We start from the raw sequence: 13,261 nt of genomic DNA on the forward strand, positions 1-13,261 counted from the left end.
GAATGGAGGGGCTTTCAGGGAACATTATCTCTATCTCCCTTCGTGCTTTAGCTGTGGGAAGCTGACAGCTCCTTTTCTCCAGGGACTAATGTAGATGAAAGAGGGTGTTTAAACGCGGCCCTGGCTTTGCAGGACACATGCTTGCCTCTCTTTTTCAGGGCAAGAAACCCCAGGGGAGGAAATGTGCTTTGTAGAGATACAGAACCAACCTCAGTGCTCCCCTTTGCATTCACATTTAGCTCTTCCGAGGGCAGCAAGTCAGGTGGCCTCCTGCCCCTCCTGAAGCCTCTGCTATGGAATTAAGTGCTTGACAGAGAAGGTAGCAAAGACGATATAATTGCACCAAGTACTAATGCTATTAGCCACTAACACTGGTAAAGGAATTTGCATTTTATTTGATTCCTACATCATCATCCCGAAGAGAAGCTGTCACCTACTCCATGTGACAACCAAGGAAACCTGGGTCCCATTCCTGGGATTCTTGACCTTGCCAAAGGTCATTGTGCATGCTAGGGGCTAGAACAAATACACAAAATTACGCTCCTCACTACTGGAGAATTGATGTGGTTATAGCAAACAAAGGAGTAAATGTGATATTTAAGGGCCCAAGACTGTGAATTAAACATTGTCCCACAGTCACTCATAATGTAGGAAATAGTCACACAGCTCTTTTTCTCATGGTCCCATATGAAGAGAAAAACATGGTTGACAAACAGAAAACGATTGTAAATAGGATTTACAGTTTTGCTTGCCTGTCTTCTTTGTTTTTTATAGGTAAGAGAATATGTAGTTGCTTATGCTATTCAAACAATTAAAAATTAAATATTGAGCCCCCCTTTTCTTTTCTTTTTTTTTTGAGTGTGGGAGGAAGTGAGAATAAATAACATTAAGCCTCTGTGACCAGAAGCTCCTGATCTAGTGGGAGAGAGTTATACCCGTGGGGCTGCTTATGAACCTAAAGAGAAAATACTGCGGAAAGGTGATGGGGGTATTGCTGATTGCACCTGCGGGGACCCAGGAGGGTTCGGGATAGATTTAAGCTGGACCACGAGGAATGGGCATACTTGGGAAAGGCTGGTATGTAAGGGGGAGATGGCAGTCGAGGAACAGAAGAGTGTGAATGAGGACAAGAAGCAAGAAGAGGGCTGGAATACTTAAGAAATCACAGCAGATGAGCATAGGGACTGAATGAAGTGGTGATTATTATTACCTTGAACAACAAAGTTTGCGCCATTATTTAGGAAGTGAGGAAATTCCAAGTGACGTTTGGAATGGCCACAAGGGACAACCATTGACCACCTTAGTCACTGACTGAATAAAAGTGAAGAATTCTCAGAATCAGAGCGTTCAGTGTTCTTGCCAGCATGCAGCGCTGAAGTCCCACCACCCCCAACTCCAGGCGCCGACGTTCAGCCTTCACTCTCGCCCCTCGCCACCGCCAGAGGGCGCCGCTCCGCCCCAGACGGCGCTGCAGGCTGAAGCCGAAGTCCCTGCCTAGGGCCCGACCAATCAAGGCTCATTCCTTGTACACACAACAAATAAGTACAGGCCGCCCACCCCTCCAAGCCTGCACCTTTTCTCTTCTGGACTAAACGTGGGCTTCCTTCAACAGTTCCCATTCATCATTCTTGCTTTTTCTTGTTCTCCTTTGAACATGGTCATTTATTTCTCCTGAAGTGCAGCTTTTGCACTTCGACACCTCGCTCCCCCTTCTCCCCGCCCACCCCCCCACCCCGCACATCGCGTGCCAGTGTGCGTCCCTCTAGGCACTGGGAACACAGCAGCGAGGAAAATAAGCAGCTTGTTGCTGTGAGAGTGGGAGAAGGTGGGTGGGGCAGAGAAAACTAAGGTTTATTGATCTCTTACTATGTACCAGGCATTATGCAAAGAGCTTTCCACTTGTTTTGTCCTGCTCTTACAAAATGGAATCATTATCCCCGTTCTGCACATCAGCAAACAGGGTCCGGGAGATGAAATGACTGGACCAAAGTGAAGTAAGTGGTGCATCTGCGATTCCATTGCACCTCTGTCTGACCCCAGACAGGCCGGCCCTTGTGTCCGGCGACTAACACTGTGTCAGACGACTTAACATCTTTGGCTCTCCACATTGAGAACAAAGTCCTGTGCATAGTAGGTGCTCAGTTTTAAACCACATGTTTTAGATCCACCTTCTAAAAGCACTATTCTAAGAAAAGCACATCATGACTGTATTTCCTCCACATTTCTCTCTCCCTCTCTCTCTCTCTCTCTCTCTCCTCTTTTCTGCCTCAAAACCACAGACTTCTCCACATGAGCAATTTTCAGTTTTTCTGGTATGCTGCTTTGGTGCTCTCAGGCTCCTGCCAGCCTATTACATAATTACTTTCTGTCTTCATATATTTTATGACCTTTTTTCAATAACCCGGCTCAGGAGATAATGGGAGGACGGATGCAGCAGCGTTTGTCCAGGGCTGATGGATGTGTCTGCAGCCTTTGGTAATTTTCAAGTAGAATGAAAACTGAAAGTCAAGAGAAACTCTTTTTTCTTCTGACTTATTGGGCCCAATGAAACAACCCCATCTTCCTCCGCCTGGTCAGTGCCCTCTGATACATTATCAGCTTCAGTGGGCCCTGGACTGGCCCCTTTGGATGTTGACAAGAAAGCCAAGATGGGTCCAGTCTGCTCCATTGTCATCACCCACCTCATCTTGCCCCTCAAGTGAGTCCTGAGAAATAAAGAAGTGGTAAAACCTATCAACTCTGAGTATCACTTTCCTCTTGAGACTCTCGTGCCTGACTTCTCTATCTAAAGAACATTCTCCGCCATTAAGTGCAAACAAATTATCTTTGGTAAGTCTATGAATTTTGCTTTTTCCCTAAGTTGAGAATTTTCTTCCCAGGAAAAGAAAGAAGGAAGGTAAATACGAATTGAGAGAGAAAGAGAGGGAACAAACATCGCTGAACACCTAGGCTTTTTATGTGCATAATATCTTTTAAATCCCCACAGAATTTGCTGCTGTCGGGGTACATACCAATGAAGCTGCAGCACAGTCCCAAGTCGGGGTGTTGGTAAAAGGCAGAGATGGAGAGAGGAGGAGTTCTGTTTCAGAGATGTTTGTTGAGTGTGAGGTGCTTGTGGGCCATGAATGAAGATGCTCAACAGACAGTTGGAAAGAAGGGCAGGAGCTCTGGAAATGGAAGTGGGCTGGAGATGCCGTCTTGGTGCTCACTGACGTAAAGTTGTACCTGCTTACTGAAAGAGCTTGACCCAGTGGAGCAAGCCTCCATTCATTGCTACCCAACCTCCACACCACCCACAATCCCCCAAGGTGCAGGATTTTCAAACCAGGGAACTGTGACTTGTTATTCTATCTGGGTCTTCTTCAGAATGTTAAGGATGAAGGAGCTGCAAAGGGCAACACACAAGAAGGGCTTAAATGGAGGAAACCATGAAGTGGAAGGATGAGAAGGTAACACTATGGAAGAACCCCATAAAAAGTGTCCACATATGGCACCTCAAAAATGGAGGCAGCAGGAGAATGAAAAGGTAGCTGCATTTTGGGGTCTGATACCTGGCACCCCCACCATTATCCTGCCCAGCCTGGACTCAGAATGACCTTAGGGAACTGTCCAGGTCTCCTCAGTACAGCACTGCTCAAGTATTCTGAGTTTATTACAACAGATGGGGAAAGGGGAAGGGAATCCGAAAAGGAATGGAAAAGAGGTATAAAAATGAACAGCCAGCCAAAAGGTGACTGTTTGTATAAAATAGTGTAAACTTTCATTATTGATGTCCTGGCTCTCTGAAAACACCAAGGTCCTGATTTGTAGTGTTTGACCATTTCCATGGTGTAAATTCTTACATCATAGATGATTTCAAGCTACTAAAGATTTATAACTAGACTACAAAATTTCTGACTATTTACTAAGTAGCTCTTGCAAGAGATAATATTAAATACCAGATGGTTCCAGAACATCACTGAGTCTTGCACATAGCCATTATGAAGAATGAGCTAGAACCAGTTATCTCGGAAATATTTCTACAAACTTCTTTCGAATAACAGTCATAGAATTATGTCATATGATCTCATATATGTAAAACAAACAAATGTGTGTATGTATGTGCGTGTGTGTGTGACAGAGAGAGAGAGAGAACAGAGAAATAACGAGGATGGTACACATGTGTTACCTGGTGGGTGCTAATGTGAAAGAAGTAGAAGAGAGAAAACAGAAAGCAAGAAGCCAAGTAAAAGAGAAATACTGGGTCTTTTTATCATTTTTTTAAAAAGAATCCACATAGTACATGGTAATAATTGATTTTATTTTGTGTGAAATTAAATATATATCCAAAATTTTAAAAACAGAGGCAAAGGGAAGGAAAAGCAATTTAAATAAGGTCAGTGGTGAGCAGTGTGCATCAATTGACATAAGGTAAAACTTTTACACAATAACTATTAAAGAGGAAGAATAAATAATGCATCAATAAAATAATATATTAAATTAAAAAATTATCATTAGTGACCATGTGTATTCTGTTTCGGAAATGAGGGAAAGGTAAGCAGGGAAGTCTGGGAGGGCAAGCTGGTCATCTGACGGACGTTGACCTTGTGTTCACAGTGGACCACTAGGCCTAGGGGGATCCGCATGCCGATGGCTGCTCTCCTGGAGAAACGCTGCTTTCTTCTGCCCTGTGGGTGGCCACAGAGTCAACCCTGGGGCAGAGAGGAGGGGTCCAATCACCCAAGCTCTCTAAATAACGTTTACAGCACTTTTAAATGAACTATAACATATCCAAAAATATCTTTGTGGATATGAAAAATTAATTCACAGTCACAGAATCGCTAAACTTAAGAGCTGAACTTTTTGGAACAAATCACTTAGATCCTTTAACAGAATAGCAGTAAAATATTTTCCTGACATTGGAACATTCTCCCAAAGTCTGAACCATAGATCTCCCAAGACCTTTGTGCTTCTCTGTGAATCTAGAATTCCTGCACAAGATATAATTAGCCTGGCTCTGGCCAAGGTATGCTGCACTTTAACCTGTAAATCAGCTTGAAGAATGTAGCGTAAAAATATCTTCAAAACCTAAACGATTTCTTAACATGATAGGACCCCTTATCCTCACTGTCCCGAAAATATGCTCTAAATACCAGAGCTGCTTGACTATCAGGAAAGAAAGGCAGAGGGCTGAGTTGGGTTTCCTACCTTGTCAAGGACAACCTCGTCATTTGCCTTGGGACCTGGGGAGTTCCTTCCCAGACCCCTTTCTTAGGGAGCAGTTAGTGCAGCCATGACAGCAGGCCGCCTCCCAGATCACAGAGAAGCAACTGCGACAGTTAAAGCTTCATACACTGGGACTGGGAACAGGCTGAGGGAGACGTGTGCGCGCGCACGTGAGAGAGAGTGCAAGTATGCATGTGTGCTTCATTGTGAGAACATTTCATTGCAACTACTTTGAGCCCAGACTAACCCATGAACACTGGCTCTGATATCTAGATGAAAACATGTAAGAATTCAATGTAGAAAAAATGCTGCACATCCAGTGCTGGGAACCTGAAGTGCATTACATGGAGTTCCGAATTCCTGAAGGAAAAATGCAGTCTACTGGAGGAATAAGACAAAGGCACAGATAGACTTTTTTTTAATAAAAGACTTGTGTTAATATATGTGTTGTATCTGAACTGATGACATCCATTTCTTAGTGTAAAGAAAGTGAAGAGGAAAAACAAAATGTTTATGGCCCTGCTTCATTTTGACATCCAATAATTTACTCAAGAGCTACCTTGGTTTACAAATAATGACCCAAATACATTTCTCTCTTTTCTCTGATAAGTAACCTAAAAGAGATTTAAAAAATATTACATATCTAAATCCAGAACTGAAATAAAATTGAATTGACTAAGATTAAGATCCTTCTATCTGAGAGAATAGGACTGCAAATAGAAATTAAATTGAATATGATAAAACAAAAAATATATATATTTTTGCATACCTGAGTCTGTGGCCTGAGAGTTATACCAGCTATAAATAGAGCAAGAATTATGTTTAAGTAAATTAGCTATCTATCTATCACCATATATCACATTTTAAAATAATATGTAATATTCACTATTAATACAATATTAGAGAAAAAGCATTATAGGTGTAAAACAGGGATGGAATAATGCAGTGGTTCTCAAACTAGGATAAAGATTCTTATCAACTAGAGAGCTTTAAAAAGCATGGAAGCCTAGATTTTGTCCCCAAAGGTTCTGATTTAACTGGTTGGGGTGTGGATTGGGCATCAGAGTTCTTAAAAGGTCCTCGGTAGTTCTAATGTGCAGCCAAGGTTGAAAACGACTGAAATACTAGCAGAGGTTTAGAGAATAAAGAGGAGATCTTGAAATTTTTAAATTTGATTGCCAAAATTAAACAAACAAAAAAAATCAGTGAAAGAATTGAAATGTAAGAGTAGAAAGGGTAGAAAATGCCTTAGAAAGGAGAACAAAAAGACAGAGACCAAAATATTGATAGGAAAAAAAAAAAGAGGGTTAGTTTACCACATAATTAGTGTTCTGAACAGAAAGAAAAGAGAAATAGAGAGGAGAAATTTTCAAATCAATGAAAAAAATTTTCTTTATTATATTAGAACCAAAGGCCATGAATCAACAAGGGAATTCATTGAGAATCAAACTTAATAAGTGGTAATAGACTCACAGCTAGGTACATCATTTCAAAATATTAAAACAGGAAAAGAGAGAGATAAAGAACATAACATACCAAAAGACTGCAGAGACTAAAAACAAAATACTAGGATATATATAAAGGAATATAAAGGAAATTGACATTAGAGTTTTCAAGAGCAATACTAAGTTTAGAAAAAAATGGAGCAAATCTTTTAAATTCTAAGACAAATTTATTTAAACCCATACTCAGGGAAACTATCAATTAACTCAGGTGGTGGGGGAGAGTAGACTAAAGCTAGACGTAGACATACAAGAACCCAGATATGTTAGCTCACATTCATCCTTCCCTAGGAAGTTACTGCAGGATGTATTCTGTTAAAAGAAAGGAACATACCAAGAAAGAGAAAGACATGGGGCACTGAAAATATGGGGTTCTATGTGCGGAAGCATTAAAGGCAGTCTTATAATTACACTCATGCTGGAACCACTGTTCCATCTGGGAGGTTCTATAAAAGAGAGAACTTGACTAGTTATCTCATATAATAAAATCATTTTTTTAAATGGAGATAAATGAAGACATTAAAAAAAGAAAAACAATCAAAATCTTTAAGAAAATAAAAAGACTGTCTAAGCAAGAAAATTTCATTATAACTGACATTTTTAAATGCTTCACTCTACAAAATCTTTTTATGTACTCAATTTATTTGTTTGTTGTTCTTTTGTTTTCTGCTTTTGATATCATGCTTAGAAAGGCCACTTCAGCGCAACATTAAACACATTTATATTTCTAGTACATTTATTTATTTTTTCCTTTAAATCTTTAAACCATGTGAAATTTATCTGGAGGACTGGTGAGGTAGTTGTAAGGTATCTCTGCGCTTGTTGTTTAACTTGTCTTTTTTTTTGTTATCCAAATGAGGGTTTTTCGTTGTTTTTGATGTTCTGTTCTATGTTATTTCAGATGATGCAAATATAAAAGAAAGATTTTTGTACTAAATTGCTTTTGTAATATGAGAATGTATTAGTACAAATTCATAAAATATATACTGTATAAAAAGAGAAAAATAAAACTACACGCTTCTCCGTAGGCCACTTGAGCAGGCGGATCCGAACGGTGACAGAACGCCTTGGGATCCTCGTGGGATGTGGGAACACGGGAGGCTTGTGAGGAGCCGCTGCAAGGTTATTTCTCAGGCTGTCAGAGGCAGCTTCCCATGGCCGCCTGGCTGTGATGAGGTTTGGGGCTTTCTGCCTCACCTCTTTTAGGGTACAGCTGGAAGCTATGAGCCTTAGCTGCAATGTGACATTGGTTTCTCTGCACAAGAGTGTCCTGTCATTAGTGCCACCTGGTCCCTTTTGTTTCAGGGTTGCCCTGCACAAGGGCCACAGGGAGCTAGCACCTTGGTTATTTCCTTCCGCTGTGTAAAGACTGAATTCTCTGAATCTAAGAAGAGCTTGTTTCTTTAGTTTCTTTACGGGCTGAATCTGGCTTACCCTGGCCTTGTCCTTCACAGCAGCAATTCGTTTTTCTACCAAATGGTTGGCAAGTTTTCCTGGAACCATTTGCTGAACAGCTCATTTCTCCCCCATTGATTTTTCTTTTTGTTGTTTCTTTTCCTTTTTAAAACTTTTCTTATATACAAGACTCTCTTATGTATTTGTATTTGTTTCTGGACTTTTTATTATGATCCTTTTTTTAAAATCTCTCTATGTTGGTGCCAGACCCACAGTAATTTTTATACAAGGATGGGCAGAAGTAGGTTTACAGTTGTTCATATGGAAAAAGACATGCAGTTTATAAATATTACAATAACTTCATTAATTCAAAAGAATGTCACTCACAACTGTAATGTTTATTTATAATCATCTAAAAATTGGTGAGGAAAACCCTTCTCATTATTCTTCCTTGAGATTTTTTTATGTTCCTCTAAATTTATTTTAATAGAAAATTTTAAAACAATTTGGTCAAAACATCAATTTTTTAAAATCCCAAGCACCTGGAATTTCATAATAATTCCTTCTGAGTGGAGAACTGCTATCTTTATACAATCGATCCTTCCCACACAGGAATAGGTGTTTCTCCGCATTTGTTAAAGCCTGTGCTAATGCCCCACAGTGAGGTATCAGAGCTTTCTCAAAGAGGCCCTACACAGTTCTTGTTAGGTTTATGGCTGCAACTTATACATTTGCTGTAGCCATCATGGATCGGATTGTTTTCCATTGTCTTTCCTAAATGGTGGTTGTTTATTAAAGGGTTTAGGCGAGGAGGCAGCACAGTGGTAGCTCCTCCAGGGATGGTAGGAGGGGTGGCCCTGGGCGGCGGCCTGAGGCAGCGGTCTGGTTAGGCACCGCAGGGTTTGTGGGGCTGATGCCCACGGGAACAGGCTCTGATGCTCTGTGAGCCTTGCCACTTGGTTATTCCAGTCTGTCTCCTCACTGGCAACTTTTTCTTCCATTGGGCTTCTTTGAAGTAAATGCTTCAAAAGGGTGACTCAAGTCCCAGCGTTCACTTTAACCCACCCTCTGGAAACCGGCCTCTGAGGCTGAGAGTTAGAGGAGGTGTAGGTGTTGGGGAAACCTAGGGATGGCCTTAGAACCCTTCTCCTTCCCTGTGTAAAAGTCCAAAGGCTATTTAAGACCCCACGCCTCTTTCTGCCTTCCTCAGCCTCTAGCTCACACACTGATGGCTGAGCTCCCAGAGAACTGCTGACAATTAATCCGGAGCCATTAGGAGCCATTTCTCTGCCAGTTTCTCAAAGGGGAAGCTGTTTGAAAATGCGGTGAGATGAAAAAACCATCCTGGAGAGAGGTTGGCAGATGCCTCTGTGAGGAGTGTGAACATGACTGGTTTCTTCCTCCTTCTCTTTCTCCTCCTAAAGTGCATCTGAGAACTAGGCCAGGCGAGAACAAGATATTTTTTTAAAAATGGAAATGAAAAACAACCAAGAAGGCTCCTGTATAAAAAGATTCCAGGAACTAGAGTGTATGGCCTCTGTGGGAGTGTCATTTAGAGAAAGGTGCGAGTGCCACATCCCAGCGCCAGTCACCACCACAATTAAATAACGCCTAGCATTTACTGAAAGGTGACTCCAAGGCTGGTCCTTTGTCTTCCGTGTTCCACAAACCTTGGCCTAGGGAAGAGGCAGCCAATATCCCAGCCCTCCCCAGCTCTCCTCCTCTCCCTTGCACTTGCTCCACTCTCTCCTCCCAGGGGTAGCTCAAGCCAATTAGACCCACTTTTAAGTTGTCTCACGGAGAGGACAAGCCCTGCCATGCTCCCTGGTGCTGGTGTTTCCAGGGACCAGCAGGAAACGGGCCCAGCAGGCCCCGCTCTTGGCAGGCCTCTCGGGCCTCTGTCCTCTCGGTCCCAGCTTTTCCTCCTGTGCCTGGTTGACTACCTGACCCTGGCTGTGTTGTGCCCAGGCTTGCACGGGGCAGGAGGGAGCTCAGAGGGCAGCCCTTGTTATGTCCCCAGCATGGTGCCAGGTCCTGGCGGGTACGGCAGGCACCACCCCTAAGCCTGCAGTTACAGCTGTGATATCTGTTTCCAGGTTTTGTCCACTGTGTGAGTGGCTGAGTATCTCAAGCCATGTCAGTTCTAGAGTATACTGTAAACATCTCCCTGCCCTTGTCCACATTTGTGCTAGGTTACCTGGTTCCCGGACATTGCTCATTGGACCAGGTTTGTCTCAAATCACAGACATCCTATTGGCCAGTGGAGCTACAAAACCTCCCTTCCAGGGAAGCCAGGAGCAAAAATGAGTGGCCTCTAGTTTTGGGGGCAGGAATCTAGTCTTGCAGAAGTGGGACAGATGAATAGTGAGAAGCAGAGTAAGAAACGGACAGAGGTGGTACCTTTCAAGTATTCTTAAGCTAAAGCTCTATTTCACTGAGTTTCTGTTGCTGGGTTTCTAGTCCTAGCAACCAAGAAAGAGCATTCATCTCTGACGATACCTATTACCCAACGCAAGCTGAGGCACTGGACAATCTCTTAATTCAAAACTAGACCTTTATGATAGAACAAAATAGGCTTTCAAACTTTCATCCAGCCTCTCCCTGCTCTGCTAGTAGAGACAGATAGAAAGAGAACATGTGTGAAATCTCTACTATGTGCCTGCCACACTTACATCTTATTCATTCCCACCAAATTTCCTTGCAATTGTTTTGTTACTATGGTTTCACATGTGAGAACAATCAGAAGGGCTAACGAACAGAAAGAGGCAGTCAAGCACAGCAGTGAAGAGGATGGGCTTTAGAATAATCGCAGTTCCAAGTTTGAATTTGATCCTACCCCCATAAAGATATTTGGCTGCTTGTTTTTTCAAGTTTTCTGGCAAACTTCAATTTTCTTATCTATGAAACAGGGGAAAAAATGCCTACCTTACAAGAAACCGTGTTGATGAAATAGCTACTGGGAATGCACACTTGGTGAAGTTAGTCTCAGTAAAGCCTGAGGTGAGAGGTGGACAGCACACCCAGTCCACCTGGCTTCAAAGCCCTGGCTCAGCATGAGCTCTGGACGGGAATGGACAGGTTCCCCAATCAAGTCAACACAAGAGGTTTGGCAATGAGGAAGCAGGGCATTTTAGCTAAGGCTGTTACTTGCTTTGTAAATCAGAGGACTGAAACTTTTAACATTTACATGTCCTGGATCTAACTGGCTATACAATACTGTTTTACACCAGAAAATGTTAGGGTAAGGGAGAAATCACTGATATTAGCCTTACTCTGATTCTTCCTGAACCTGTCAAGCTCAAGCACAGAGTCTGAAGTGGATCTTAGGAGTAATGGTATACTCAAATCAGACCTATTTTGAAATTCTGTCACATCTGTAAGCTCGTTTTCATGTGGTTTTAAGGCACTCATTCATGTCCCATCATGTATTACCTTTGATCCAGTCGCTCAGCCTGAATTTCATTTTTCTTCACTGCATACCCTGGTACATTCTTCCCTTTAAGTGTTGCTATGGAGAAAATTAGGAGAGATCAAGATGGCAGAGAAGTGAGTGGAAGTCATACTGACATCCTCCCTGGACCAATCTGTAATTACAACTAAATATTGGAGAAATCACCTAGAATAAACAACTGAACAATAGCAAGAGAGGAACCTTATAACCTCAGACAGACAGAAGAATCAGCTTTAGCACAACCTGACTGGTAAGGAGTGCAGTAGAGACTTGATAAGGTAGGCGGGGTGCCCACAGGTGGCAGTGCCAGAAAGGTATTGAAAGGGCCAGTTGGATCCTCCTGAAAAGAGCAGGGTCTAAACCATAAGTGGAGATCTCCAACCAACAGCACCAGAGCTCAAAAAGTACACAGATAACAACCAGCTGTGAAAAGCGGCTGGATTGCTCTCTGCCAGAGATAGGTGGCTGGAGACACAAAGAGCCATTTAAAGAGCCAATACATAAATTTTTATTTGCAGCCACTTACCCTGGTCTCTGGAAGAGACGGGGACAGAGTGGGCTAGAGACGCCTGAGGAGAAACTGGGGAAGGAGGCTTTGGGGAAAGAATAGAGACAGTGGCTGGTAGAATCCTGGTGCTGACTCATCCCCCAGATGGCAGCAGCCATCTGTCTTGCTCAGGCAGACCACTCCCGAGTGGCAGCAACATGAAAGGACCCAATAACCCCACAGCCAGGAGGGACTCTGCCCCGCCCTGTGGTGTCTAAGCCCGTCTGCTAAGTGCAGAGTGACTAGATTAACAGCTGAAGGAGACAACCACAAACAGTAGATTCCTGTCCAACAGTCGAACAAACTCCCTAAGGTCAGACAGGGTCAACATCTGACATCATCACAGGCTGATCCAGAAAGAAAAAACAGCGGTCTCCTACCATAGAAATTCACACCACAAAGTCAGGAAATCAAGACAGATCAATTTAAGAAGCAGAAGCAAAAGAGAAGGACCTCAGAAATAATGGGAAGACAAAGAAACACTGCCCAGTCTAAGGGAAAGGAGGAATCCCCAGAAAGAGAACTAAATGAAATAGAGGCAAGTAAACTATCGGATATTGAGTTCCAAACAACGGTTCTAAGGAAGTTCAATGAGCTCAGTGAGTTCAGAGAGAATTACAAAAAACGACAGGGAAACGACAAGGAACTTACTGCAAACTTTATCAGCATGAAAAAAGACATAGAAACTATCAATAAGACATGAGAGGAAATGAAGAATACAATTTCTGAATTGAAGAACACAGTAGAAGGGATCAAAAGAAGGCTAAATAAAGCAGAGGAACTAATTAGCAAGCTGGTGGACAAGGTATAAAAAAGCTCCTAGAAAGAGCAAGAAAATGAAAAAAGACTCAAAAAAGAATGAAGAGGCATTTAGGGAAATGCAGGACAACCTGAAATGTAATAGTATCTGTATAATAGGGACACCAGAAAGAGAAGAGGAGGAGCAAGAGATAGAGAACCTGTTTGAAAAAGTAATGATGGAAAAACTTCCCTAATTGGAGGAGAGATAAAGTCACACAAGTCCAGGAAGAACCCAATGAGCCCCATTCCAAGACACATCATAATTAAAATGGCAAATATCAAAGACAGAGAATCCTAAAGGAAGCAAGGGAGAAACAGGTAGTAACATATAAGGGAGCCTAGGTAAAGCTAGCATCTGAC

The sequence above is a fragment of the Pteronotus mesoamericanus genome, unplaced genomic scaffold (genome assembly GCF_021234165.1).
Source record: "Pteronotus mesoamericanus isolate MK-2021 breed Mesoamerican mustached bat unplaced genomic scaffold, CSHL_Meso_final scaffold_36, whole genome shotgun sequence".
In the NCBI taxonomy this organism is placed as follows: Eukaryota; Metazoa; Chordata; class Mammalia; order Chiroptera; family Mormoopidae; genus Pteronotus; species Pteronotus mesoamericanus.